Below are 11,312 nucleotides of genomic sequence, written 5' to 3' on the forward strand. Positions count from 1 at the left end.
ATGTGAACTGCTGTATGAAAAGTGAATTTACTCTGTAAATCTTCACCCAAATCCTAATAAAAAAAAAAAAAAAGAATCACTATACCAAAACCAGACTCACTGCCATCGAGTCGTTTCCGACTCATAGCTACCCTCATTGGGTTTCTGAAGCTATAAATCTTTATGGAAGTATATAACCCCATCTTCCTTCCACGGAGCAGCTGGTGGGTTTGAACTGTTGACCTCCCAGTTCACAATCAAGTGCTTTATCCACCTCACCACCAGAGCTTATTTTTTGTTGTTCCACACTCATGACTAAACGAGAGTTATAAGTTAACAATTCCTTGCATTAATTGTTTATGCATTTTGAGCAATTCCTCACATTAATTGTTTATGCATTTTGAGCAAACACCATATATATCAACATTCAAAAGCTATTAATGTAGCAAATGGGGTTGCTTATCTAAGTTGAATTGACAACAATGCACTATTCACAGGAAATAATGTACACCTAAGTGATTTAACTGCTAACCAGAAGGCTGGCAGTTTAAACCCACCAACCGCTCTTCAGAAGGAAGATTGGGCAATCTACTTCCGTAGTGATACTGTCTTGGAAACCCAAGGAGGGGTCGCAATGAGTTGGATCTGACTCAATGACAGTGAGTTTGGTTTGGTTTAAACCGATTTTTATGTTTTGTTTTCATGACACTCATAGTAGATAAACCAGTCCCACAGAGATACGCTAACAGAAATGAAAGAAGAGAGTTTAATGCAATTTCAGCAAACCAGAACACTCATTTTTAATTTTTAGCACTTCCCTACAGCAAATGACCAGTTTGAAGCTTACACCACATGTGACTCACCAGCAAATTCCCCAGCAGAACTGGTCTATACTCATTTAATAAGACAAAGCCACTGATCATTACTTGGATGTGGCAAAGTCAAATAGTCATCAAAGTTCTAAACATGTCCTCTCCATTTCTATAACCATCTCCTTAGGGATCAAATGCAAACAGTTGGCCAAGTGGCCCAACCCCCAGAGCATACTTGAACAGCTAAAATGTTGGCGGTCAGTACTTCCTTCTTCCAAATCTCAAGGTAAACCATCATGTTGTTATTAGCTATTTGTCATAGAGTTGGCACCCTGATTCATGGCACTCTATGCACCATGGAATAAAATACTGCCTGGTCCTGCGCCATCCCCAGCATCAGTTGTGGGTTGGACCGTTGTGATTTACAGGGTTTCATTGGCTGATATTTGGAAGTAGATCACCTAGTCTGACTTAGTCTGTTAGCTCTGCTGAAACCTATTCAGTAGCATAGCAACACACAAGCCTCCACTGACAGATGGGTGGGGCTGCATAGAAGGGGCATTGGTTGGAAATGGAGCCCAGATCTCCCATGTGGAAGGAAAGAATTCTACCATTGAACCACACAAGAGTCAATCAATAACCTGTTAAAAGTTAGCATATTTAGGGAAATCCTTTAAGTCATAATGCATTAATATATAAATTGCTTTATGCCATGCCGATGGCAAAATACCTGACAGGCATTCATGTCTTTGGTTTTAATTCTTTCAATTACACTGTTTTCATACATTAACTTTACATTCCTTTTGTAAGGAGTATACTTTTTATAAATAGTCTTGCAAATAATAATTGTCCTTTTGCATATATAGTGACAGCAGAAAACAATGTTTCAGTCAGACAAGTTCAATTAATATGAACATATTGCACTTTCACCAGCAAACAAAGGAGATAGAAACCACAGGGATAAAATCTAGTCTCCCATCCTCGGAACAGGAGTGAGTTCTAAAGACACACTTCAATTCGTACTCTAACTACTGAAGCCAGACCCACTTGCTAAAGGTTTCAGCCCTGCTATGACTACCCAGATGATAAATGAGCTAGTCCATATATGGGGCACATGCTCCTACTCCAAGAAGCCCTGGTGCCACAGTGGTTAAAAGCACTCAGCTGTCAATGGAAAGGTTGGTGGTTCAAAGCCACCAGCCTCTCTGTAGGAGAAAGATGTGGTAGTCTGCTTCTGTAAATATTACAGCCTTGGAAACCCTGTGAGGCAGTTCTACTCTGTCTATAGGATTGTTATGAGTTGGAATCCATGCAACAGCAACAGGAAATTCCTACTCCACAAAATGTCCACCAAGAAGAAACCAAGGCCTTAACTTGGCTAGAAAATTGTTGCCAACCACTGACTTCTGTGCAAATGGCTTTTATAAGAATATTTTGACCTTTCACTGGCACTGGATGGTGCTCAATCTGTCTCTGTCCAGTTCAGCTCCAAATTTGGAACTCCCCATGTCACTCCCTTGTGATCTGTATTTGCTAATGGCTCTCAACCTCTGTGCCTCATAGGATACCCTCAACTGTTCATAATTGGGTAATATTTATAGTGGCTAAAACACTTGCCTGCTAACCAGACGGCTGGCGGTTCAAACCCACCAGCCACTCCTCGGAAGGAAGGTTGGGCAATCCTACTTCCGTAGTGATACTGCCTCGGAAACCCAAGGAGGGGTCGCTATGAGTCGGGGCCGACTCGACGGCACATAACAACAACAACAACATAACATGATAGACACAGGATCATGGTCCTGTCCATTAGCTGACACTTCAAACTGCATAACATGTGTGGTTCAATGTCAAGGGGCACCAACTTGCTGAGAATAAGAGGTAGAAGGCATGGCACAAAGTCAACCAGGACTCAAAGGAAGAATATAATCATTTTACCCCTTGGTATATTCAAGAGGAATGTCAGAGCAGTAACCAGTCAGCTCAAATAGAAGCATGATTCTGAGAGGCAATCAGAGACCAATAGAATGAGGAGGTGGTTTGAAAGGCACCATGAGACAGTCTTCTATTGTGGTGGGATGATGCTGCAGGGATGGTGGCATAGTGCCTAAGGCATTTGACTGCTAACCAGAAGGCTGGGGGTTCAAACCCACCAACCACTCCTCAGAAGGAAGGTTGGGCAATCTACTTCCATAGAGATACCCCTCCGAAACCCGAGGAGGGGTTGCTACAAGTCAGCAGTGAGTTTGGTTTTTGGTTTTAGTGTCAAATTGAGTCCCATCATCCCTTACATGTACTACCAAAAATCAGAATGTTTAAATGGTACTGCCAATACCAGAAAGTGAAATCATGCCATACATCTCTCTTCCTACCTGCCAGGGCATTTTTTCCCAAAGTGTGAGCCAGAGAGAACAAGGGAAAAGAAAGGAGAAGTGGGGTGTGATGTTTCAAACTTCAGATTCCCAGCTTTCTCTCCAGTCCCAGAGATCAGAATTCCTGAGAGTGAATCCAAAAAAAAAAAAAAAAAAAATGGTTCTGGCTGGAATGTGGAGAAAATCTCAGTCCCAGGCTGGACAGGCCACAGCTGGCCTGGACCCTGAAGCCCAGCTATATAGAACTGTTGTGCCAAGCCCCCAGCACTGCAGGGAATGAACCCCTCCACCTGCAGCCTCAGCTGTCTAGACCCTGAGTCTCTTCTGACCAAGGTAGCAAGGGTCATTGCCGCATCACACTTCCGTTAGGGGATATTCAGGATGACCCTGCTGCTGTAGTACCTGGCTGCCTGTGCAGCATGTGCGCTGAAATTTTCCCTGGCCCTCACCCTCCTGGCCAGAGTCTGACTGCCTGATTAGTTCTCCAAGGCTCAGCTGGAGCCAGAACTCCATCCTGTAATGATTATAATAACCACCCCACCTATTTTAAGGACCTTCTATGTGCTGGAAAACACGTTATATGTCATCCTCATAGAATCACTCTATATCAGGAATTAGGATCTCACTTTACAGATTTGAGAAATGAGGGTCTGAGAAGTGATCAGTTAATGATAGTGAAAGTGATTGCCTCACACTCCACATACAAAGCTGGACTCTAGAGTCCCACCTACATTTTTTGTCATCCCCCTCTTCCTGACTTTAATCCCACTTCCTAAATGCTCAACTGTCCAGGAACTGTCTAAGACTCTGCCCCAAACCAGACAGACTATCCAGACTCATGTTGGTGCTACATTTGTCTATTGGCCCACTCACCAGACCCAGCACTCTAGGATGTCAGCCTGGCCTGGATCAAAACAGACTTTGTATCTTTTGGGAATATGTTTATCTTGGTCAACACGGAAAAGGACCTTGTTAGGTAAATGAGTTAAATATCCTGGACCCAATTCTGGCAATTTCCTACTCTTCCTGCTGTTGAAGTCCTAGGAAGCCTGGTGGGAAAATTATGTTTTTCTAGGATCTTGGGATCTCAACCAATCCTTTCTGTTTAATAATAGGGTAATGTTTCTCAGAGTGTGATCCATGTACCACCTGCATCAGTATCACCTGGGAAACTTTTTAAAATGCACATTCCCAGGTGACCCAAGACCTCCCAAACCAGGCTTTCTAGGTGGTTATTGTCTTCTAGAGGCCCTGAGTGCAAATGTTTAACCACTCAGCTACTAACCATAAGGCTGGTGACTCAAATGCATCCAAGGATACCTCAGAAAAAAAGACACACCTACCTATTTCTAAGAGATCCCAGCTATTGAGAGTCCCCTGGAGCACAGTTCTACTCCACACACATGGATTGTAGTGAGTTGGAATCAACTCTGTGGCAACTGGCTTATTTTCCTCTGGGTGCTCTGTAAATAATGCTTAAAATCTATTAGCATCCTTATTCTAAAAAACCATTTGTCACCAATTGTCTTCATCTCTGAAATGGGTAAATATTTGCTTTTCTGACATCACTTCCACAATACTCATAAGAATTTCTTCAGAGCAAAGGAAAGAAAAAAGAAGTGAAAACTACAGAGCTGCTCTGAAATGCCAGGCCCTTCTATTCTTGCCACAAGTAATGCTCCCAGCAGCCCTGTAATTGGCATTTTATTGTCCTTTGCATTGTCAATTAAAGACATTGAGGCTCAAAGTGTTCAGTCATTTGTCCAGGGTCATGTAATTAGGCCAAAGTCAATGCAGGTACAAACCCAAGTCTATCTGATCCCAGTCCTCAACGTTCCCTCTACATCACTGTAGTCTTCCCCCAATGATCATCCATCACATGCTGGGTGTTTTTACTTATTTTAATATTTAGTTACTTAGTTGGTTTTTTGCCATAATACAGAAATTACTCATATCTCATGCACACAAGAAGTTGTCAATCACTGCTTGATGAATAAATGAATGAATGATGTGTTGTTTTCAAATCTAAAATTAAGTTGTATCTTCAAACTGCCATACAACTGAGAAATGGAGTTTTCATTATCCTCGAATCCATATTTCTGGTTTCCGTGGAGCTGGGGTTACCCAGTCAGTCCTTTGCTCTGAGATGTTCTTTTGAACCTTGAGCTTTGAAAGAACTGATTTCCTAAAGTCATCTTCAAGTCAAAAAATTACTTAGGAAAGAACTTAGTAAACACTGTTTTGCTTAGGCCTTGGGCTCTACGTGCAGTCAGTTTAAAGAAACAGACTCTAGGTGAGACTGGGAGCTCTGGTAGCAGAGTGGCTAAGGCGCTTGACTGCTAGCCAGAAGGCTGGCGGTTCAAACCCACCAGCCACTCCTCGGAAGGAAGATGGGGCATTCTACTTCTGTAGTGATACTGCCTCGGAAACCCAAGGAGGGGTCACTACGAGTCGGGTCCGACTCGACGGCACGTAACAACAATAAGAACAACAACAGGTGAGACTAGAGCTGTGTTTTACAGAAAATCAGTAATTATTTTAATTGATCTCTATCAGTTCTGTTCCAGCTCATTTCTACAGCAATGTCAATAAGATGAGGTATAAGAATCTTTTGAAGTCATCCCTCTCAGGTACATTTTTTTACTCCCTAGTCAAAATGTCAGTACAATTAGAAAATTGTGTTTTAGGCTTCAATCAGTTTCTACTATTGGATTCTATTAACACAGGAAAACTTGCACACACACACACACACACACACACACACACAAAAAGTGCTTCTTTTATTGTTACAGATCTTTTTTGTTATAGATTATGGCTCCAGCAAATTTGTTAACCAAATTTCTCATAAGCCTGTTTTTTTAATAGCCAACAAGCTACAAACAGTGTTTATATTTTTAAGAGTTATAAACATATAAGAATACTTAACAGAAATTAGAGACTTTATGTGGCCCACAAAGCCTAAAATACTTACTCTCTGGTCTTTCACAGAGGAATGTTGCCAATGCCTGCCATAGATGATAAAAATATATTATGCTAAACTGCACATTCTCAATACAGGGGATAGGTATTACTCCCAAAGGGGACAAAAGCTGGTTCTTGGAAGATGATTTTTTTTTATTATTATTATTCATTTTATATATAAAGAACAAATAAATACACAATACATAAGGAGATACATGGTATATCTGTAGTGTTAATATTTCATGAAGAGATTAGGGAAAAAATATCTAAAAGGCTTCTTAAAGGAACGATAATGAATAAAGGGTTGAGAAACACTGTGCTAAACAATAGTTAAAAGTGTGGCAGAACTGGCTTAAAGTGGGATGTGAAGTATTCTTGTACTTCATCTTAGTGGCTGAACTGGGAGGCTTTCATTCAAGGTCAGAGACACCCATTAGCACACTTACTTAGTCACAGCTATAACACCACAGCCCAGATACTACCAGGACAGCCCACTTTGTCTCAAACTCCAGCTATTTTCTGTTATTAAAGATAACTCCAAGAAATACATTTTTTAAACAGATAAGCTCACATGTGTTATCCCCAGTGTTAGCCCTGGAGAACTTTCACAGTCAAAGACCAGCTTCTCTAGGTTCTGCTTGCTCCAGCCATAATGAATCCTTTTCAACTTTGTGAATGTGACAAGTCCAAAAGGATCAAGTTCCAAGCTGCAGAAGCAACTGTCAGCCAGAGAGGTCAAATCTCTGTCTTCTTTGTAGCAAAAATTCACAAAAGAATTGTTTTTGTTTGTCTTCTGTTCACTCTAATCCACATCCCTCCCATAAAGCTGCTTTTGTCAAAGTCATCAGAGATCTATGCTGACAAATCCAATTGGTATTTTTCTCTTCTCATATTACTTATTTCTCATAATCCTTTGAAATATCTTCTTCTTGTTGTTTCATTCCTTTCCTCTTTTTAACAACCCCACACTTTGTTGATTTTCCTCCTACCAATAGCCAATCCTTTCAAATTACCTTTTGCAGATTCTTCTTCCTAAACTTGAGTTTTGAATGTCAAGATTCCCCAGAGCAGTCCTAGGCTCTTCTCTTTCTACTTTCCCTCTTAAGGTTACATAATCCATTCCTAGCTTTAAGTACCACCTGTAAGCTAAGAAAAGAGTCCAGGTGGCACAACCATTAAGCTCTGGGTTGTTAACCAAATGGTTGGTGTTTAGAACACATTCAGCAACTCTGCGGGAAAAAGACCTGGCAATCTGCTCCCTTCAAGATTACAGTCTAGACAACCCTGTGGAGCAGTTCTACTCTGTCACATGGGTCACTGTGAGTTGAAATCAACTTAACAACACCTAATGGCAGATGCTAAGGAGTCCCAAATGTGTATTCCTTCACCTTTCCACTGATTTTTGGGTTCATGTCCAACCACCTTTGTGAACATTGCCATCTTTTTATCTAAATGATATTTCAAATTTCAGGAAAATTTTTATATACTCCTCTCTTTCCAACCTAGGCCTAATCTAATTGCCTTGGCTAGAGTCCAGTCAGAAAAACAAATTATTCAAGTTCTTTTAAACAGATTGAATTTAATACCAGAAACTGGTCAAATCAAAAGAAAAATGATATTTCATCTCACCCCAGCATTTATAGTAAAGTTTGAAAAACAGAAAATAACATGCTGGTGAGACTGTGTAAAGACTGGAATATTCATATACTGCTGGTGGGACTGTACGCTGTTACAACCATTGTAGAAAACAGTATGGCACTTCCTTAAAAGGTTGGAAATGGAAATACCATATGATCCAGCAATCCCACTAATAAGTATATATCCTAGAGAAATAAGAGCTGTGATACAAATAGATTAAAAATAATAATAATAATACAAGAAACTGGTAACACAGATTACTGATAGGACAAACAAGAAAAGGTGGTGCAACCCATAGATTAGCCACTGTAAGAGTCACTACCACCTGTAAGGTTGGAAGAGAATGGAGGTGGTAGTGTTTTCAGAATACAGAAGCCAGTACATAAGCATTTGGACCATGAAGGTTGAGAGGAGTTAGAGCCATAGAAGAGACAAAACACCTGCTGGAGATATTTGAGGTCAAGGAGAGGGAGAAATACCCCTGACTTCTTCCTTCTTCCTGGTAATTAGTCTTTTGCCATTGCCTCCATTGGCTAAACTACCAAAAGCCAATTGACAAAGGAGTCTCAGAAGTAGGTGGTTTGTGACATAGAGCACAGGTAGGATGGGAAAGGATAAAAGAGCAAACAGGCAAATGACCAATCTCTCCTTTATCAGTATAGGGCACAATCTCCACTGAGTTACTAAGCCAAATTATGGAAATCATCATTGATGCCACACTTTTCTTTATCACTCATCAACCAAAAAAAAGTTCTGTCCACAAATGAGTCTATCTGCTTCTTTCCGTCTCAGTCATCATAGTCTCATTCACTTTCATCTCTCAACTGTTCAATTCCAAGGGCCTCCTTATCTGTTTCCCTGATGTCTCTCCAGCCCTGTTTTCAATATCCCTGCAGGGGCCAATGTGATATTTTTAAATTTGATACCAAATTACATCACCCCTATTCAAAAACCTTGATTCAGACCAATCCTCCTGCTAAGAGGTCTAAAACTCCAAAGAAAAATATTTCTAATCTTTCCAAAAGCACCAAAGAACAAAATTAAAAGAGGAATTACCAAAGCTAAATGTAGTCGATATAAGAAGTCTAAGGAAACAGTTCAGCACTCTGAACTCAAAGTGATTTTAAATCATTTTGCTCAGAGATCATTTGGCAATCCTAAAGGAAAAATTGGAGAACTGTAGTCTCACAAGAAAAGGGGACAAAAGGCAACCAAAGTTGTGGCTTCTTTTAAGCCATCTTCTAATAAAAGCTAAGCTACCAAATGGTCACATCCTCAGGATCAGAGTAAACCAAAAGTCTTGCATCCCAATTGTATATCATTTGGGTGCCTCAAGAAACCTCAAGATCTGAACTTGGATTAAGGTTATCCCAATGCAACGCAATGCACTGCCATCAAGTGGGATCTGACTCATAGCAACCCCTCCTTGAATTTCTGAGGCAGTATCACTACAGAAGTAGATTGCCTAACCTTCCTTCCGAGGATGGCTGGTAGTTTTGAACCACAAGCCTTCTGGTTAGCAGTCAAATGCCTTAGGCACTATGCTACCAGAGCTCCCAAGGTTATCCCAGACAACAATCAAAATAAAAAGGAAAAACTTCTCTGAGGGAGATGTTGTTGTTGTTATGTGCCGTCAAGTCAAACCCGACTCATAGCGACCCCTCCTTGGGTTTCCAAGGCAGTATCACTACAGAAGTAGATTGCCCCATCTTCCTTCCGAGGAGTGGCTGGTGGGTTTGAACCGCCAGCCGTCTGGTTAGCAGGCAAGCTGAGGGAGATAGTCATTGTATTAAGCATCAAATTATTCTTAAAATAAACTTAGATGAAAGGTATATCACATAGTCAAAGACAACTAGGCACTCAAGGAAACAAGTTGTCAAGTCCAAGAATCATCACAAACAGACCATACAAACAGATTTTCAATTATTTCATTTATCATAATTATGAAATACAGACTAAGTTTAATGAGTCAAACACATGAAATCTAACTTTAAAAGTTTTGGAAAAAATAACTGAAAACAATAAAAATTGACATCACAGAATTTTAAAAGAACCAAATAGAAATTAAGAATAAAAAAATATACAATCAATAAAAATGTAAGATTAGGTTCAGCTGAAGAGGAAATAGTAACCTGATTTACAGGGAGAAGATTTTATGCAAAATGCTGCATATAAAGACAAAACAATTGAAAATAATAGAAAACAGCATAAGATATATAAGAGGAACATATGATATCCTAGGAGGAAAAAAGAGGGGGAAAATGGGGCAGAGAAAATAAATGAAGAAAAATAGCTAAGAATATTCAATAACTAATTAAAAACATCAATTCACAGATTCAAGAAGTTGAATGAAACCCAAGCAGAATAGATTAGAAAGAAACTCGTGCCTGGATGCCTGGACGCATCATAGCAAACCTTCATAAAAGTAGAGACAAAAAAAAAAAGATAGAGCAGCAGCCAGAGGAAGGAGGAAAAAAAAACAGATGTCAGTCACTGACAGATATCTTCTTATTGACAACAATAAAGAACAGAAATGGGATATCTTCAAAGTTCTGCCAACTGAATTTTAGAACTAGAACTGCCAACCTAGAATTTTATTCCCAGAAAAATAAATTCACCAAGAATGAAAGATGAAATAAAGATATTTTCATACAAAAATTCAGGGAATTTATTGCCAGAAACTCCATACCATGTAAAAAGGATGTTATGTACTTCCAGCAGAAGAAATATTATTTCAGATGAAACATTAAGTATTCAGGAAGAAATGAAGAAAAAAGAAAGAGATAAATATGTGAGCCTAAAAAATATAACTAAAATATACAGTGTCTTAGCCTGTGATACTCCATGGGAAGCAAAACCCAAGAGAAGGGATTTCATGCAGTTTATTTTAGTAATCTTAGGAGAGAGGAGTGTGGGACTGGAACGAGTAAAACAAGAAAGAAAAGAAATCTAATAAAAGGATTTATTATCAGCAAGTCTCTTCTGTGGGCAATTGTAGCTCAGTCTAACCAGGGCCGTCTGAGAAGTCAAGAAAATGAATGTACCACAAAAATGTCTAACAAAAGGGCCAAAGAGAGAAATACTTATTTACCACCTCTGTCCCAAATTGGTCATTAATACTCTCACCCTTTCGGATTGGGAATGTGTGAGTTCTGTGAGGTTCCTGCAGACAGGAGGTAGAGGAACCAGAAAACATAATGTGAGGCATGAGAAGTTCCAATATTTCTTTTAAGTCTACCAGTCAGTTAAACAAAGTTAAAATGTCATAAAGTCCTTATCTTTTCTGGGATGAGAATAAAAGTATTGGTTAGACTTTGATAAGGTAATGATTTCTAGAATAATTTTTTTGGAGTAAACTCTAAAAGACTAGAAACACTAGGTATAACTTTAAAACTAGGGAAAAGGGAATGGAAAAGATACTTAAACAAAAAAAGAAAGGAGAAGGGGATTACAGAATAGAATAAAAGAAAAATAATAAAATAAGGTAGCACATTTAAACCCAACTGCATCTGTATTTATATTAAATATGTTGTTGTTGTTGTTAAGTGCCGTC

This window comes from Orycteropus afer, unplaced genomic scaffold (genome assembly GCF_000298275.1).
Source record: "Orycteropus afer afer isolate SDZICR_OR568_19922 unplaced genomic scaffold, OryAfe1.0 scaffold00142, whole genome shotgun sequence".
Classification (NCBI taxonomy): domain Eukaryota; kingdom Metazoa; phylum Chordata; class Mammalia; order Tubulidentata; family Orycteropodidae; genus Orycteropus; species Orycteropus afer.